The sequence below is a fragment of the Zonotrichia albicollis genome, chromosome 6 (assembly GCF_047830755.1).
Source record: "Zonotrichia albicollis isolate bZonAlb1 chromosome 6, bZonAlb1.hap1, whole genome shotgun sequence".
NCBI lineage: Eukaryota > Metazoa > Chordata > Aves > Passeriformes > Passerellidae > Zonotrichia > Zonotrichia albicollis.
Genome location: NC_133824.1, coordinates 318885 through 337488, shown reverse-complemented (window position 1 = coordinate 337488; position 18604 = coordinate 318885). Strand labels below are relative to the sequence as shown.

General features: G+C 49.2%; 1 protein-coding gene across 3 annotated transcripts in view; it reads right to left on the bottom strand.

The window, feature by feature from the left end:
- LOC102072960 (nesprin-2) overlaps nt 1-10086 on the bottom strand; it is a 181891-nt gene extending 171805 nt beyond the window's left edge. For 2 of the 3 annotated variants that reach the window (XM_026796308.2, XM_026796309.2), the window contains exon 1: nt 4969-5123. The gene's annotated coding sequence lies outside the window, so the exon portion shown is untranslated. Of the gene's footprint in view, nt 1-4968; nt 5124-9949 lie in introns of those variants that run through there. The other variant, XM_074542222.1, reaches the window with a different exon arrangement.
- Between the last annotated feature and the right edge of the window lie 8518 nt (nt 10087-18604).

Below are 18604 nucleotides of genomic sequence, written 5' to 3'. Positions count from 1 at the left end.
TCCAACAAGCAGAGCTGCACATTGCTCATGATTCAAGAGCCTCCAAGAAGCTGGACGTGCTTCTTGTGAGTCAGCTTTCGTTCCTTTCCCTGTATCATTTAGCTGGTTATTAACAACACAAGCCCACGCAACACAGAGTTCTCTAATGGAAATTGAACAGAGTTTCTCAGGTGTCTCTACAACCACTTCATGGATGGATGTACAAGCTGTGTGTCACAGACCAAGGGGCACGCAGTGTAGTCCTTCGCTTCTCTGCTTAAGCCTTTTGCTCCACCATTCACCAACTCCTGGTCTTTCTCATGGCAACCAATAACCCAGGAGATTCAGAAAACTTTTTCCTGCAAACCCCACATTTCTGCCTCCTCCCTGCACTTCCACAAAAGTAATTACAAGTGCTTTGTTTTCTGTCTTAATTGCCATTTCCTTTGATAGAACTTGCAGCCTAAGTCTTAACGCTCAGATAACTAATGCCATTCTTTTCTCTTCTTCCTCATCCCTGGTCACAAACAGTATTGCTGGTACCAGGGTCAGCAGTTCCTTAAAAACCTCTCAAGCCAATCTGTGCAGCTGCATTGTGCAGGGAGTTATCAGCAGGCTGCAGGAAGGTTAGAAAGCAAACATGCCTCCCTTCAGGACCAAAGTTTTGCCTGGAGTCAATGCCCCGTCCCATTTCCCCTCCTGTGGGGAGATAACAGCCTGTTCTACACCAGCTCTTTCCCTCTCACAATTTTCTGCTGTGCACACAAGCTGGGCTAAACAGTTTTAGCCCCACTCCCTCTTCTGTCCCTGTTCTGGACCCTCTGCACCTCCACAGGAACAGATTCTTCCATCTCCTGCTGTGAGTTCTGTCACTTAGGTGATCTACAGAGATTGTCATCTTTGTACCCTCACCAACACCTGGAGCTGCGTGTGATCCATGAAGGTGGCAGGAAGCTGGCCAGTATTCAGCAGCAGTGTTTAGTCTGCAGTCCTTTCGCAAAGAAAATGCTCCAAACAAGAGGGGTCTCTCCCCTGTCAGCATTATCCCTAGCCAAAATACATTCATCCTTCACAGTGACTGCTTGCTACTGGCACCCTTCATGCTCTGCAGGATGCAAGTCAGTCCAGGAAGTGTAAGGCAGTCAAATTCATGTCCTGTGGGATAACATAAGCTGTATTTTATGATTCATAGTCCAGCAGCTATATGTTCTACTGTAGGTATAAACTCCTGCTCCTCCTGCAGGAACTGCATGCTGGCACAAAGAGAGTGGGGTGAACATTGCCTGTCCCTTAACATGGGTATTCCACTTGTACTCCCATACATTTACATTCCTGACCAATTCATCCACACCAGCTGAAGTAAAAGACTCCCTCTGACCCAAGTCAGGTCTTGATTTCTCCTCTAGAGAGCAAAAATAGCAAAATCAGCTCAGCATGCTCTGCCACTGTCTATGTGGCCACTTCTGCCTCAGTTACAGGAGTCGCCCACCCAAACCGTCCAGGGATGAAATTCAAGCAAGGAAAGATTAGGTGAGAGGTGTCTGAAATGTCACCTTCCCTTTAATCACAGCTTATGGATCCATCCCAAAGTATTACTCATGCAGTGCTCCACGCTCCACATTGTGTATAATCCCACTGCCTAATCCAGCTACTTGTTCCAACAGGCACGTTGCTAGGAGTGGGTCCTTGCCATCACTGGGAGCATTCCTTCAAGACCACATCCTCTCCCACATCTACAAGTACCACAACAGCTCAAAAAAACCTGCAGGAAAGGTAGAGCAAGTGTGGTGCACACACAGCTCATCCCTGCAACAGGACACAGCCCATGGCCATCCTCTCCCACGCTGCCAGATCGTGTTGGGGAAACACTTCAGTTGTGGTAAGCAACAGATAAGCATCTCTGCACTGACACAGAAAAAGCATCTCAGCTGGTAGACTTTTAAAACCGGTATTTATTGTGCCTCAGGGAAGAAAATAAATTGGCTAAATGGGCTGAAAGGCACAGCTTCACTAGGAAGAGCTTGGATTGTCTCTTCGCATCTTTCGGCACAAACCCGGCCATTGAGAGCCTGGATCTAAAACAGAGCTGCAGTTGCTAAGAAAACAGCGCTGCAAACAGATGTCAGGAGATGATTCATGGAGTAAGGGCATATCCCTGTACTACAGATAAACCAAATGAATGAGGCTCTTTATACCTGATCTCCCAAGCTGGCCTTCTTCATAGCTGCTCTGGGACTTTTTCTTTAGTTCCTTTCTATATTCAGATGTTGAGGAAACGGAGCAGAGCTGAACTCACTGTTTATGGAATAATTACTAGTAAAAGGGTTTTACAACATGCATGATTAACTCAATAAATGGGCTAAATTGTGGCCCATTTGTCCCCTAAAACAATGAAATTTTCTCCCAAAGCATGCAAGCAATCTTTCCCAAAACACATCATGAGGAGCAGCATAAAAGACACAGATAAAAACTGCAAAGAAACAAACAGTAACTGGTTGGGTGGTTTTTTTCTTACTTTCTCTTTCAACATAAAACTTAAAATTAGCAGCTAGGGAGATAAAGCATTTTCAAGCTATTAGATCATTAGCCAGCAATGCACGCCGCCCCTTGAATTACTTCATTGTGTCTCTGCTTAAAATCTTTGCCTGACCAATAAATAAAAAATAGCTGGCACACTACAGGACTGGTCAAGTGCTACTGACACCAACTAAATTCTCAAGTTACTTTACTGAACTTTTAGTCAGATTTAATAGGAGAAAGATCAGCTCCTTTCTTAGAATACCCAGAATCATGTAACATCTTGATTTGGAAGGAACCCCCAAAGAGTATTAAAGTACAGTCCCTTTGCCCCTCTTAAACCACCATGCTCAAATCTTAGCATATCAGCAGCACTTAACATAGTTTCCTGAGGGTATTTGTAAGGAATTGTTTAAATAAAGGAAATTTAATACATGTTTTTATAGAAAACTCAGGTAAAAAAGTAATTATCATTAATTACAATTCATTAGGAGGTAGGGAAGAATGAACATTAATTTATACATTTCTGAATAGGTTTGTACAGCATTTCACATGAGGGGGGCCAAACATTGTCACCATGTACTGATATGTGCAGTGGCAAGTTCTTGTGGTCACTGGTGGTGTTTCACCTCCAAATTCCAGTGTCACCACCCACCCCTCTCTCTCCAACTCATCCCCACTTCCACCAGCTGCAGACGCCCGGGCTTCCTCTCCCTTGCCACCTCCCGCTCACTTCACACCACCCCAATCCTCTCTTGCTGTGACACGCTGCCTTCTGCCTCGGAAATCAATTATTTAGGCTGCCCTGATTTCAGCGAGAGGTGGCCCAGTGTGCAGACACGGTTATTGTGAGCAGAGTTAGCAGCTGCCACCCCGCTCCTTCTCAGAGCTACGGAGGCACCCCAGGAGCGGCTGAAGACCGTGACACAGCGAAGCAGGCGCCAGCAGCCGCGTGTTGCTTCTGCAGGAATTGCATTTCACACAGAGATGTAAACACAAGTGCCCGCCAAGCTACGGCTCTGCTCGCTTGGCCAACAGTCACAATAACGAGCCAGGACGCTGCACGTGGCACTTACGTCTTTGTCTGTCTGTCTGTCTGTCCTGCAAGGGCACATCACCCTGAGAGCTGAGAGGGAGGAAAACTCAGGAATGACAAAAAGAAGGGGAAAGGACAGACAGGATAGAGAATAAAAGCAAAGCAGAGGCATGAGCAGCACACAGTCCCAGACATGACAAAGGCTGCGAGAAACTCTAAAACTTGCTCCAAGTTTTCTCTCTGTAGATTCCCAGTAACTTGAGGAGGCTGCACCTGCTCTACTTCCTGATGCCTCCAGCAGCTCTCAGGAGAAACAGAGAGGAGCGATTCAGTTTGATTCAGAACTATTCAAACTGAGCCCAGGTTTATTTCCGGAGGTGAAAGGAAGACAAGGATTTTCCCCCTAAATCCACAAACACACACACAGAGCACCTGACATTAAGTCAGCACCAAGTTACAGACAGGGAGCCCCAAAGTGCGGCATCCCATGGGCTGGAATCACACAGATCCGTAAAAACTGCTCCGAGAGGGAGCAGGCGGCTGCCAGGAGCCCTGGAAAGAAGGGAGGGAGGGAAGGCAGAAGGGAGGCTGGCAGCGAGGCGGGAAAGAGAAAGGAGCCCATGTGCAGCGGGAAGCACAGAGCGCGTAATTCCTCAGCGGGCAGCGCTTCACCGGGGCAGCGGCACCGGCAATAAAACACAGCGCAGGGAGATGCCGCTGCCTCGGCCCTCCCAGAAGAGCAGCCGCTCCCTTTTCCCGAGAACTTTGTCTGAGTAAGTTTGCACGATCAGTTTCCAAACACACAACCCCAGAGATAGCAACGATCCCAGCGGTACCCTCGGTACCCCGGGGAAGCGCCGGTCACCTGCCCGCACCCCTGTGCGCTCCCCCGCCGCGGGACAAGCCGGCCCCGGCCGGAGCTCCTCCGGCAGCGCGGCCCCCGCTCCGGAGGGCAGGGCAGCACCGCGGGGGCGGGAGCTCGCTCCCAGCCCGCTCCAAGCCTGCTCCGAGCTCGCTCCCGCCGCCGGCCGAGCCCGCCGCGCTCGCCCCGCCAAGCCCGGCGAACTCCCGCCGCTGCCCCGCCGCGGTGCTTTCCCCCTTTCCCGGTTTTGCAGCGCTGGGATGGGGGGGACGCGCTCCGGGAGCGCGGTCTCTCCATCCGCGCCCCCCGCACAGCGATGTCCCGCGGGGGGCGCGGGCGGTGCCGAAGGTGCAGCCGGCACCGAGGGAACAAAGGCGGCGGCGGCGGGGAACAAAGAGCGGCAGGTACCGGCGCGGCGGAGGGCGCGGGCAGCGGCGCGGGGCGGCGGCACCGGCGGGCTGGGGCATGGGGGCCGGGGCCGGACCGGGCGGGCAGCGCCGCCGCTCCCGCACAAAGGCGCAGCCGGGGCCGCGCCGCAACTTCCCGCGGGCGGGTCCCGGCGGGGCAGACTCACCGCGGGCGCAGTCCCGGCATCGGCGGCGGGCGCGGGTGGCGGTGCCGAGGGCGGGAGCGAGGAGGAGGAGGAAGGACGGACCGGCCGCTCCCCGCCCCGGCCGCTGCCAGCGAACGAGCGCGCTCCCCGCCCGCGGGCCGGAGGGCGGCGCGGCCGCGGCCCCCGCAGCCCGGCCCGGCCCCGCCTCCCCGCCGGGAGCGCCCCCCGCCCCGGGACACCCCGGCACGGCCCGAGGAGGGGACAGCCCCGGCTCCCCGCGCCCGCCCGGCCTCACCAGCCTTGGCTTCGGCTGCGGGGTTCTCCGATGTTTTCCCTCCCGGCGCTGCTCATCCCGCCCCTCGTGAGCAGCCGGGCAGGGCCACGGGCGCTCCGTGTCCATGTGCTTCAGAGTGAGGACTTGTGCTGGAAGTAAGAAAATCTGTGTGCTGTGGGAAGCGTTTTCTGATCTGGGAACGTTTGGGGTTAGAGGTGATAGACAAAAATAAAATACTTTGTCACAGACGTGCAGCACCTCTAAATCAAATTTAGAAGATCATCAGAGACCTCTCCAGTTTCTGCACAGCCCTCCCCAAGCTGAGCTCTCCTCACCTCAGTTGCAGACCCCAGGTATGACCTATCTACCCCTCTCTTCCAGGTTCAGACTTTCCTCGAGTTTAGGGACAGCGTCATCTGGCCATGCCCCGCCAGAACTCTGGAAGGCAGATGCAGGCCAGTTATGTAAACATGAGTTGGGGGTCTTTTTTTAGAACTCAGAGGAGGGCTTGTGGAGGAGGAAAAGGAAGGAATTCCTTAGATTTGTTCTATTTGATACTGGATATCTTTTGGCTGTAGACCTCCAAAGTGAGAAGATACAAATATTGGGATTAAGCTGTGCTTTACACACGGAGAGGTCAGCCAGCTATTCAAAGGAAATGTAACTTTCCAAAAGCCACTTTCTGCCAGTGTCAATACATTGAGCTTCTCCTCAATCTGTGCTGGTAAAACATCAACCACCTTAAAAGAGAGAAGCGAGTGAGGTCCTGTATTTGAAGGCTACAAAGCCAAATGTACCTGCTTACTCAAGCTTCTCTTTATACCCACAGGTCTGCCTAAAGAAATTCTGCAAGATTTGGAGCCTTGATTTTCTGCGAGGAAATTTTTTCTTTTCCAGCCAAAAGCGAATCCTGCACCTTTCAGTGTCATTTCAGCTGAAGCCTGAGAAGCACTGACTTGCAGAGGCAACAATCAAAGCTGGCTACTACTTGACTGCCCTGCCTTGGCAAACACCTGGTCCAATTCATGCTTTGTTGCCGTCCTGGCAACAAACTAACCCGTGACAGTTCTTTGTGTACTTTTTTTACTTGTTTTATTGAGGATTAATTACTGTTTGTATAGTGACACAGCTATCTGGTGCTCCATGGGCACAGCTGAAGGCAAAGGCCTTTGGGCTGTGCTGTGGTTTCCTAATTCCTGTGTTATGGCTACTGTAATGCATATCCTCAAAGTGAAACAAACATTTCTGACTGATTTATGACTTTTGACTGTCAGTTTTCTTATGCTAGAGGAAGGAGAGAAGATGCAATATCAAACCCAAGCTGCAATACTTGAAGAGTTATTTCAAGTCCCCTGTTCATCACTTGAGGTTCTTGTGCATGCTGTGAAATTCACCAGAAAAAATCTCATGGATCCTTGATCATTTATGCCTTGGAGAACGCCATCCTACATTATCTCTCCAAGTTCTTCTTACTGACTTCACCCTACCATGAATCATAGGGCTCCTCATCCCAGCATACCCAGCACTGCAGGCATGCCAGGCTGTGTCAAACACAGCACAGGTCCCAGCCCAAGGTGCTTGTTTTCACTCAAATTGCACATTTCATAACTTGCTTGTAAAGCACTTTGAAGATACGACAGTGTTGGTAACACAAAATGGTATTGTTGGACAGGTTTAACATGAGCAATTAAACAGTAATTCCATGAAAAAAGTGTGAAACACAAAGGTAGAATTAAGTCATATGCCTACTTTGTATCCAAATCTTTAGGCTGTTGATTACTTGGACTGACACTGAAAATAAGCTTTCATCTCTTTTTCCACACAGCCTTCCAGCTAGGAGCTGCTAAGGCCCTGTGCTCAGACTGTAGCTGCTTTGACAGGTACATGGGTGCTGCCAGCAAGGATAGCAAGTGGCTGACACAGACAGGCTCTGTGGAAGGTGAAGGTCTGGAAGCTGTGAGGGCAGGGCTCTTGCCTGCTGTCTGTGGCTGTCCAAAATGAGCTCTCTGGATGGATGCACAGGGCACTGGGGAAAAGCCCTACCGAGCAGCACTGTCAGGCAGTGATGAATATAGCTGCAGTGGGGATGAGGAGCCCTCACAATTCCCATGAAATTCCCTCCTGAAAGAGGGTTTGATCAGTTCAGCAGTGATGGATCAGTTCAGCAGTGATACTTGCCTCACCACCTCCCCACACCACCGAGAATGGCCCAGCCACAGATCTGAATGTTTCTTGTACAAGGCATCCAGGCAGGGATTGTCCCCTGTGCTGGGCACTGGTGAGGCCACACCTCAGGTCCTGGGTTCAGGTTTGGGCGCCTCACTACATGGCAGACATTGAGGGGCTGGAGCACAAGTCTAATGAGGAGCAGCTGAGGGATCTGGGGGTGTTTAGCCTTGAGAAAAGGAGACTCAGGAGGCCTTACCACTCTCTACAGCTCTCTGGCAGGAGGCTGTAGCCAGATGGGGATCAGGCTCTGCTCACAGTGAACAAGGAATGGGACAAAAGGAAACCACCTGGAGTTTACCAGGGAAAGTTTACATTGGATATTAGGAAATATTTCTGTACTGAAAGGGTTGTGAGGCATTGGAACAGGATGCCCAGGGAAGTGGTGGAATCTCCACCCCTGAAGTGTTCAAAAGAGGTGTGGATGTGGCACCTGGGGACTTGGTTTAGTGGTAAATGTCATGGTGCTGTGTTAACAGTTGGACTCAATGATCTCAGAACTCATTTCCAATCATAATTGGAAGGTTGGTCCATAGGTCCCACAGGGATCAACAGCATGAGCTTCATGGTAGGATATTCCTTCCATAATGCAGAATTTGCATGTCTAGATTCCAGCATTGGAGGAAGATCAAATGTCCCCAAATCCCAGCCCCAGTCTGGATAAAGTGTTCGCTCTGAATGATTGTGATGGCTGTGTCAACTAATTTTGTTTGGATACTCCATGTTTGCTCTGCAGTCTGCCAGGAGAAACCTTTGGCTTAGTGACCCTCCTCTTTCCCCTGTGTGCAACCCCAGTGTGTACATGCCAGAGCTGGGAACCAGATGAAAGTTAGCCCTGAAGAAGAATACTTTGTTTTGATCTGGATTGCTCCCAGGGTTTGATTGTGGTGTGGGCACACAAAGAGGTATGTCAGCACAACAGAGGGGGCAGCAGGATCTAGCACAGGGACAGGAATGCACAGCAGAAGCTGGAGCTGGGAGCGGGACATTAAGCAAGAAAACAAGGGATCAGCACTGTGCCAGAAACATCAGCCTCTGTGCCCAGCTGCTCTCTGCTCACCTGTGGTGGTTTGACCAGGAAGAAGTGGGAATTCTGGGAAGCTGTGGTCAAACCAATGAATGTTCTGAGTTTGAGACTGGCACCTGGTGTAGCCAGTGGGGTTTGGACACACCTCCGAGAATACACAGGGGTTAAAAAGGGGGGCTCTGCCCCTGGGAGGTTCTCTTGGGACGTCGAAGCGAAGAGGTCAGATCTCCCCCCCCGTCCAGCCGCTGCTGCTGGGCGGGGGAGGGGCAGCCACGTGGTAGGCCCTGGGCCTGGACAGAGATGGGAGGTGAGGAGGCCCTCGAGGATGGAAGGGTGGAAGATCCCAAGAGTCAGCCCTCGGGCAGCCATCCCCCCCCAGGAGAGAGAGAGAGAGAGAGAGAGAGAGAGAGAGAGAGAGAGAGAGAGAGAGCCGGCGACACCGAATGTGATAGCAGCCGGCCCAGGAGGAGAAGGGGGGGAAGAGTGCCCGGCCGGAGCGGCAGCGTGTGGGCAGCGTGTGTGGGAGTGCCGCAGCTCCGGGACAGACAGAGACTGAAAGTTTTAACCCCTTTCTTTCATGATTGGGGCCTTGCAAAAATGCTAATCCTCCTCGAAGCTGAATAAGAAGGGAGATAAGAGATGAGATGAGATGAGATGAGATGAGACAAGGACCTGGCCCGAAGAACGTGGAGATGATTGAATGGGGAGAGATGATTTGGAGTGGCCTTTTGGCTGGACTTTTCTTGTGGCCATGGACTCAGTTGTTCCTGTGACACAGACTGCATTTAGGGGGAGGCAGTGGCTCAGAACCAGGAGGGTTCATCGTGAGGACCCCCCGGCCCCAGGGGGTTGGAAAAATATGGGGGGGACAGATGTCCCAAAGCAGAGACTGTGCCTTTTTGGAGTGAGACAAGGCATCCTTGAAAGACAACCCTAAAAGCAGCTCTGATCCATGCACAGTGGTGAGAGCACTGGGCATGGAAGGAAGATGTCACAAGCGGCAAAAGGACTTTTTTCCGGGCGGTGCCGAAGTGACAGGGAAGCACACGAGGTTTCAGTGTGTTTCCAGGGAAGCCTATGGAACAAGAAGGACTCCTTTCCTCTTCATGAACTGCAGTTTGAGTATACTAAAGTGTGGTGCCAGGCTGGGCAGTTGGTGATTTGGGAGAATGTATCGGATTGAGAAAGTCAGGTAGTGGGGAGGAGGAAAGTGGTTTTTTGTAAGGTTTACAATTTTTTTTCTTTTCCTTATAGTTTTTCCCTATTTTCCTGTAGTTTAGGTAATAAAGTGTTCTTTATGTTTAAGCTAAAGCCTGTTTTGCTTATTCCTGGTCACATCTCACAGCAGACACCAGGGTGAGGGCATTTTCATGGGGGGCACTGGCTCTGTGCCAGGCTCAAACCATGACATCACCCCATCCCTTGCAGGAGAGACAAATGGGAAAGGGGAAGAAGGGGTAAGAGTAGAAACTCACCTTTGGATTTTCCAAAGGACCTTCCACTCTGCTGGTGGAGCAACACCAAGGAAACACGGCTGCAGTTTTGCAGGCACCATTTCTGGTGGCAGCGATTTGATGGACCAGTCAGGTTATGCTCCCTCTGTTGTGCTGGTGCAGCTCTTTGTGCTGTTGTGTTGTCAAACAGACCAGGAAACTGCATAAAAAAAGCAGCACCCTCCCCTCCTCAGTTATTTTTACCCTGGCTCAGTTCCCAGACACAATTCACCTTGTCTCCACTGAGGTGCAACTGGAGGAAGAGTGCTGGAGTGGGAAAGTGTAGCCAGAAGCAGTAAAACAGGGCTCTGCCTAAACCCACTGTGCCCCTCCAAAAATGCCCGTGGCCCAACACCTTGGGGAGAGAGAGTTTCCCTTCAGCAGTCACAGCCAGCTTGTTTGTCAGAATTAGAGAGATCAAAAAAGAGGAGAGGAAGGTTGAATCCACGCAAGCACGTGCCACATTTGCATACTATTTTCCTCTGGAAAACATAAAAGGAAATCTGACAGTAATCATATTAGAAATGCTCCCTGTTCCCCTCCCATGTGATCTAAGCTCTGTGTATGACACTGTCCCTGGCATGTAAGACGGCTCCAGCCGATCGCGGGGCGCCGACGCTGCCTCCAGCGCCCGGCTGCTTCTGCTGAAGTCAGTGGAAACACTTGGATGGTTAAAGGTGCCCATGCCTAAATGCTCTGTTAGGTCACCAGCTAATTTTAGGACAGAGGAGCACAGTTCCAAAAGATAAAAACAGGTTAATAACACTTAAGTCGCAGCAAATCTGTAGGAAATCTCCTGGAACAGGTCCATAATTAGCAAATCTACTAGCTTCTCAAAGAAGAAATCCTCATATTGTCTTTAGTTCCTTTTTTTGCCTTGATTTTGCCTGTTTATTGTGGTTCCTGTGGCTAAAACAGGATGAACTGAAGACTTCTACACTTTGAGCTTAGTACCTGAACTTTATGGCAGCATCCAGGAGCCAGAACCATGCACTTACATCTTCCTATACAGGATTGCATTAGGGAGGTGTTCACTGTCTTAAAGTGAAAGTGCTGGTGTGGGCTCCCAAATTTTTCAGAGCTAAGGCACTGGATTCTGCTGATACAGAGGCACATCCCAGGTTAGTCTCCTGAGGACAGGCATCTGCCATCTGAACTGTGCAGGGCTCATTTTGCTCCATTTTTAACATAGGCATGGTGCATGAATAAAGGTTTCCACTCTGTTTTCCCACCTTCCAAAGTGCACCAGCTCCTCAGTTACAGGTGAGGAGGGTTTGTTACACAAAGAAATAGAACTTCAGGTTTCACCCTGAAAATTAAAATGTGATCATCCCTAACCCTCAGTTCCATCTTAGCAGGGTTTTTGGATTGCAGGTTGTCTTAGGTTGCAATGCAAGATGTAACCAGGAGGATGTATTCTATCACCATGTGTTGAAACCAGGTGAAGCAGTGTTCTTTATCTCTTCCATGACTCATCCCTCATAACTCCAGGGGGGATATCCTCTGATAATGGACGAGCTGTTAAAAGCAGGTAGGCCAGTTTGCTTTATCTCTCCCAGGACCCATTCACCCTACAGGAGATCTCTTCTGTTAATGCGCCATTGAGTGTCACTGATAAAATTACATCATCCCACTGGGAGATGGTCTGCCCAGGGGGAGGAGCCAAGCCTTCCTACCTTGATAAAATTTGAGATTTGGAACACCAGGAGAGCTGGTTTCTACTAGATATCTAGAGGAAGACCAGGCCCATCAACACCACCAAGGACCTTCAGAGGAAAACTCCACCCTTCTACAGAACCACACCTGGCACTGCAGGAGGGCTGCAGCCACCATGGAATGGGACTGCTGTCACCACCCTGACCCACAGGGTGTCAGGTGTATTCTGACTCTGGCAGTATTTTTTTTTTGTATTACTGCATTTTTATTTTAATTTTTATTTTCCTAGTAAAGAACTGCTATTCCCATATCTTTGCCTGAGAGCCCCTTAATTTCAAAATTATAATAATTTGGAGGGAGGGGCATTACATTTTCCGTTTCAATGGAGGCTTCTGCCTTCCTTAGCAGACACATGTCTTTTCATACCAAGACACAGGTATTTACTGAGGGTATTTACCTCTGACCTAAGTCCTGCTTCAGGTACTGAAGTGCCTTTATGGATCCCACTTGAAACCTTGCATTCCTGATTGACTTAGTGGGCTTGGGAGACTGTGTTTTAGGAGTCTGTTGGACTCCTGATAAGATCAGGTCAAGCTTTTACAGACTTTTAGGAGCCCACAAGACCTTGACCCAACCTTATCAGTAAATCCAGGCAAGGTTTTGGACTCAGAATCCCTTTATCTTAAACCCAAACATTTATCCACTTTTTTCACTTACATTAGTCAGTCCAACAAAAAATAATATCCCTTCTGTCCTTGGACTGTCACAGCTGCAGCCCTTGTGTTTATAAGAGCACTGTGATGACCCTGCAGTCCAGACCACACCAGTCTTGTCAGCTTTGCCCTGTGCTCCAAGGCTGGCTGGTGCCTCCCACACACTCTGTGTCTCACCAGCAGCTTGGCATCTCACTTTTGGCTGTATTTCTCAGAAGTCGTGTGAGAGAAACCTGCCAAGAAACACTGACCACAGCAGAAGCTTGAGAAACACAGTGTAGTGGTCAAATGCCAGGTCTGGATTCTGGAACCCACAGCACGGATAAGGAAATAACAGCAGCTGGACAAGCAGCTTTGTAGAAGAGCTCCAACAGCAGCTGCAAGCTCAGGTGCTTGTAAAACCAAACTGAGCAGCAGAAGGCAAGCAAGGGCTTGGGCATTTTCCTCTTGCTGGCCTCCTCTCACCCCTGAAGCACTTTCACTGAGGCTCAGACATGACCTGCACTAATTTCACTTTGAGCAGTGTTTTAATCCCCTTTCCTTTCCCTTTCCTTTTCCTTTCCCTTTCCTTTCCTTCTCCAAGAATGGAAAGGAAATGAAGAGGAAAAAACCTTCCTCGGTAGCTCTATTGATAGTTCTAGGACGCAGCTGGGCTGAGGACTGCACAAACTACATCAGGACATGGAAATAGTGGATGAGGCATCCCTCTGACCCCTCCATGGTCAGGCAAAGCTCCCTTGAGCAGCTCTCAGCAGCAGCCCTTTGCTTTGCCTCTGCTTCCCCTGCAACTCTGACATATCTTGGGTGGCTGCAGCCCATTTTCAACCACGATTCAGTGGAGAACAAAAAAGCTCTCAAGGGTAGGAAGTGGGGCTAAGGCTTCTTTGGAAGCAGGATTTAGTAATCCCAGTTGCCACCTTTAAAAATCAGTGCCCTTGGGCCCCAGCCAGCCCTCAGCTCTGTCAACATCTTTACTGCCAACTTTACTAACAGTCACACAAATGTAAATCTACTGTGAGAAGAGGATTAAGCCCATTCTGGTTTTATGGCCTATGAAATGCCTCTTGCCCTGCTGCCACTGTGCAGAGATACATAACACAGAAAAGGGGAATTCAGGCTGCTACTGTGTCTTCAGAATTTTAAAGGGAAAAAAATGTAATTCCAGAAACTTTACCAGCCAGAGAAGTGCAAATGCAGACAAGGGTTTTCCTAAGGCAGAAGCTAAAGGCCTGTACCTTGCCAGATGCTGGTTGAAGTACATAATTTTTTTTACTCAAAATAAGATTATCAACAGCAATTTTCCATGCATTCAAGTTCAGGATTTTGTCTTCTAGGGGATTAAAGCTCAGGCAAACATCAGCCTGCCCGAACACTGCCCTGCTCCATGTACTGCTCCACTTGGGATGAGAGCTGTGCAGGGGGCCACGTAGGAATCCCACTAAAATGATTATTTCTTCACTGATGACTCAGTTGGCTGAGATTTGCAAGGAGAAATGAGGTAATCATATTTATGGTTTCTAAAAAATTTAGTTTGCTGTGAGTTCCTCACTCCCTTGGGCTGATATTTTCATACAAAAGGGTTTTCTTTACTACAGAATTTATTATTGTATTTCAGCTCTTGGGCTGGGCATATATTTTGGTTCCAGGTTTCTATAGTCTCAGAGGATGGCTCAGACCTCTTAGCAAGATCTCAGTGCCACTAAATAATTGTAATGATCACTAACAGAGTAACTCCATTGAGCTGTCAGCAGAAAAACAGCTGAGCTGAATACTTATTTCAATTAAAGATGCAGAATTATGCATATTTATGCACAAGCCTGAAAAGCAGATGATATTTAAATTGTTCTGCAGGGCAGGAGATACAATTAATTTTTCATTACCTTCAACATTTATCGAATTTATCTCTAGCTGGAAAGTCATTCATTCAGTCCTTATCTGTGTCAAGTTGCTGTTGTGTAAGATTTTCTGGGTGACTGAGACTATTTTGGTCACAGGGGATAGGTAGGGACTTTAATGAGATACTACAGTGACCCTTGAAAGCACAACTGATGGCATTTGCCAAAATGGGAATCCATCTCCCTGGCAAACCCTCACACACACACACTCAGACTCTCTGCTTCATCTTTCAGTGCTCCTGCTCAAAGTCTCTTGCAGATCAGAAGGAGAAGTGGCCTGTGAAGGCAGACTGCAGTGACCTCTTGCTTTGGAATGCAGTGCTGTTTGTTTTGGCATGGCAGATATATTTAGTAAACTGTCATCTGTTATAACTCGTGTGGGGACAGATCCCATGTTTTGAGAGACGTTCACTGTCCTGCATTGCCTGGAGTCCATGAATTGCTCTGTCATTTGCACACTGGTCTATTTTAAAGAGTGTTAGTGGACACATCCTCTCCCTTACCCCACCGTGAGGACCCTGAACGCCCAAATGCTCATGCACAACACAGCAGGTTTTTAACTGAGTCCTCTTCTCCTAAGCAAACAACCTGATATTTATTTACAGGCAGTTTTCCTGAAACCCAGGGAAATGCATGCTAAATGAGGCACTCGAGTTTCTGACCCTGTGACACAGTGTCCCTCGAGGTGTGGCCTCAGCCTCCCAGGGTGTCATCCTCCTGTGACAGACCCAGCTATTTTTGGCCCCCGAGGCCCTGGTGTCAGGCACTGTCAGGGGAATCTTCTGCTCCACAGGAGCATGTGTTCCATCAATCCCTTTCCATGCAGGCAGCAACCAGTGTTAGTCCCAGCCACAGGTTTGCTTGTTCATCTTCTGACCCCAGAGCAACACCTTGATTGAATTTGCAGGACAAAAAATCCACCCTCATATTATTTTGTGTGTAGCCCAAATATCAGCAGTCACTCTCCCATGTCAAGGAAAGGGAAGGAAATGACCACAGGAAGAGCCCATGCCAGCACAAAGCTGGGGTTAAATCACCAGGATTGGTGCAGCATTGCTGTGATTTCATCCCCCAGACCCTGCAGGGCCCCACAGGTGGGACCCCATGACCCCCACACCTCCCCACAGCCTTGCAATCCTCCATCCCCATCCTAGGGGTGTTGCACCCCATGTTAGGGTGAAATCACCCAGATTAGGGCTGGAGACAAGCCTGTCACAGACAAGCCTCAGAGACAGCTGGTCACACCTCCTACAGCTGGATTTGGGCTCAGCCTCAGAGGGCAGAAATAGCCCCTTGTTCCCTCTGCCAATCAGGACTTCTCCTTTCATTATCACTCCTAAATTGCTCCTGATATGGGCTTGTTCTGTGCAAGTCCCAGATCTTGCTCAGGTATACACTAGAGACAGGGGCTGCTGAGCTACCCTGCCAGCTTTGGGCACCAGAAGAAGGTGCTGGACATGCAGCATTCAAAGATACTGGACATCTCCCCTGTGCCATACAATGAATCCCTAGCTTTTATTCTGCAGAAATAAGCTAAAAGCTTTTTCCAAATTTAAACTTCTGGAGAATATCTACTGATACATAGCCTGATGTAATACATTATCATGTATCATATACAGCTTGCATTTGAAAAAGCAAGGTCAAAGGAGAACACCAAGACATGGTGGAAATTTTGTGACGATGGCAATTCTTCCAGGATTTGTTATTTTTAGGGTTTGCAATGCCTAAATCCAGGAGTCTCCTGTGGCAAAGAGATATATCACTGCCACCAGCAGAAAAAGGGTAAGAGAGCCTGTGCATGGCCCTGGAGGTGTCAGAGGTAATGCAGTTGTTGTGCAGGACCTCATTTCTGGTGGAGACAGACAGAGCTTGGACCTGTTCTATCCTAAGCTGCTCAAACTGGTGCTTGAGCCTCCTTGGGGTCTGGTGAGCATCTGGAGGGAGGCTGCAGCTGAGGAGTCCCTGGCAGAGCTGATGCTCATGCAGATGAGGACAAGGTCAAAGAGGGAGGAAATGTGGGTGTGAAGAGCAATGAAGTCCTGGCAGGGCCAGGGCTCAGGTGGAGGGGCTGATGCAGGGCCAAGCTGCTGCTCCAAGATGCATTTCTGTCCTTTCCCCACCACCTCCAACCAGGTGGCCTTCCCATCTCCTCTGCATCAGACTGGCACTTGTGGGAAGCATAAATCCCAGCTCCAATGAGCTGATAGAAGCTGCAAGGCAGTCTGGAAAAAGGTGTGTAATAGGTTATCAGTGGGCTTGTTGTCATTATAGTGCAAGGGGTCCATATTGCTAGAGCTTCATACCTCCTTGATTGTTTCTGTAGGCAGCTCCTCTAGGCACTGATTCGTCCTTGTCCTTACAGCAGGCAACTGACTCCAACTCCCCTCAATCAACCAATCTACTCTTTTATAACACTCTTCATGTTGGCTACAGGTGTGGCCTGTTAAAATCAGACCTGCTCCTAATCTTTAATAATTAACCCAGCTGCAACTCTTTAGGGGGTAAGATTACTTTCTATACTACCTTTATTTTCTTATATTATATCCCCCTACATGGGCTGGCTGGAGCCAGCGTGGAGAGCCATGGTTGATGGATCAGGGAAGAGGAGAGCAGGCAGGGCACAGGCTGCAGCTTCTGGAAACTCTGCCCCCATGGGTGAGCATGAGCCAGTGTTTGTTTGAGCTGATCTAAGTGGGGCTGTCACAGTAGGGTGATCCCATCCTGAGCTGCCTCAGCTGTGCTCTCTCCTTCCAGGTCTAGCGATGAGAGGTCACCAGAGTGAGCCAGCTCAGCCAGCAGATCCAACAGAAAGCTGCTTGGAAGCCTTTCTTTACAGTGAGTGTGGTCAAACACTGGAATGGGCTTCCTAGAGAGGCTGTCAATGCCCCCAGCCTAACAGTGTCCAAGAGGCATTTGGGCAATGCCATTAATAACAAGCTCTAACTGTCCCAGACATCTTTTGTGAAAACTCTTTTCTTGAGATTTTTCTCCCTTCTGAAAAGTTGGGGCTTCAGAGACAAAATGTAAACAATAGTTGTCTGCTGCTTTAGAATGCACCAAGTGGATTTTTGATTGGCCCATCTTAGATGTTTATAATTAAGGGCCAATCAAGGCCGAGTTATCTCGGACAGAGTCCGAGAGAGCTTCTTCTCTTCTCTTCTCTTCTCTTCTCTTCTCTTCTCTTCTCTTCTCTTCTCTTCTCTTCTCTTCTCTTCTCTTCTCCTTCTGAGAGGAAACTTTTCCTTCTATTCTTTTTAGTATAGTTATAATGTAATATATATATCATAAAATAATAAATCAAACTTTCTGAACATAGAGTCAATATTCTCATCTCTTCTGTCATCTAAGAACTGTTGTGACCATTGTCACACTGTAACTTTTGGTCAGGCAGTTGGATGAGATGTTCATTGTAGGTCCCTCCCAAGTGAGACATTCTATTCCTTTCTCCTCTTCCATGGAGGCACTTCCTGATCAGTTAGATCAGCTTACTGAACAAATGCATCCTGTGGACATGTCAGCAGTAGATACAATGCAAAGGGAGTAATCTTAATCATGTGATTTTGTGATATGTCTGAGCCCACTCCCCTGTCCCCAGCCCCTGAGGTGTGTGCTCTGTCCCTGGTCCCCTCCCCACCATACTCTGGCTGGGCAGGACTGTGGTGCTGGCCCTGGCACCTGCTGACCATGCAGCCACCCTGTCCTTCAGGGACCTGAACCAACCAACAGCTCATTTCAAGACATAAAAACAGCTTCAGGCTGGGCTGGGAGCACCAGAGCGAGGGATGGGGGAACGGGATGTGCCGGTGTGTGATGCACAAAGCTGCTCCCCAAAGCCACCCTCCAGTGTCACCTTGCAGCTGTTCCCCAAAGCCACCCTCCAGTGTCACTTTTCAGCAGGAGCAGCTGCTCCTCAGCAGATGTGCAGTGAGCTGTCCCAGTCTGCCTCCAGATGTTTCACCAACCCCAACAAAAAGCCGGGTCAAGGTCTCTCCAGGCCATACAAACCAAGCTGCAGGCATATGTGCATGAGCAGACTGCATTTCTATAAAAGAACACAACTTTTAGGACAAAGCTCAGCTCTTGCTAGGGCACGGGGAGGTAAGCTGGGTGTGGGAGTGAGTGTGCTTGCTGGAGCAATGGAACAATTCATCTCCAAGGGCCTGATGAGCTCCACAGAAAGGCCTGTGTGACACAAAAGTGCTGTTATTCCACTGCCACCATGGACTAAACCAAAATGTCAATCCCTCTCAAGCTCAAAGTATTACCCCATGCTGTTTCAAGAACAAAGTTCACTGCATAATTTTGCTCTGTGCTCTTTATTCACCTCAGACAAGTCCAAAAATGAAATGGGATCGGGGTAAGAGGCCAGAGCT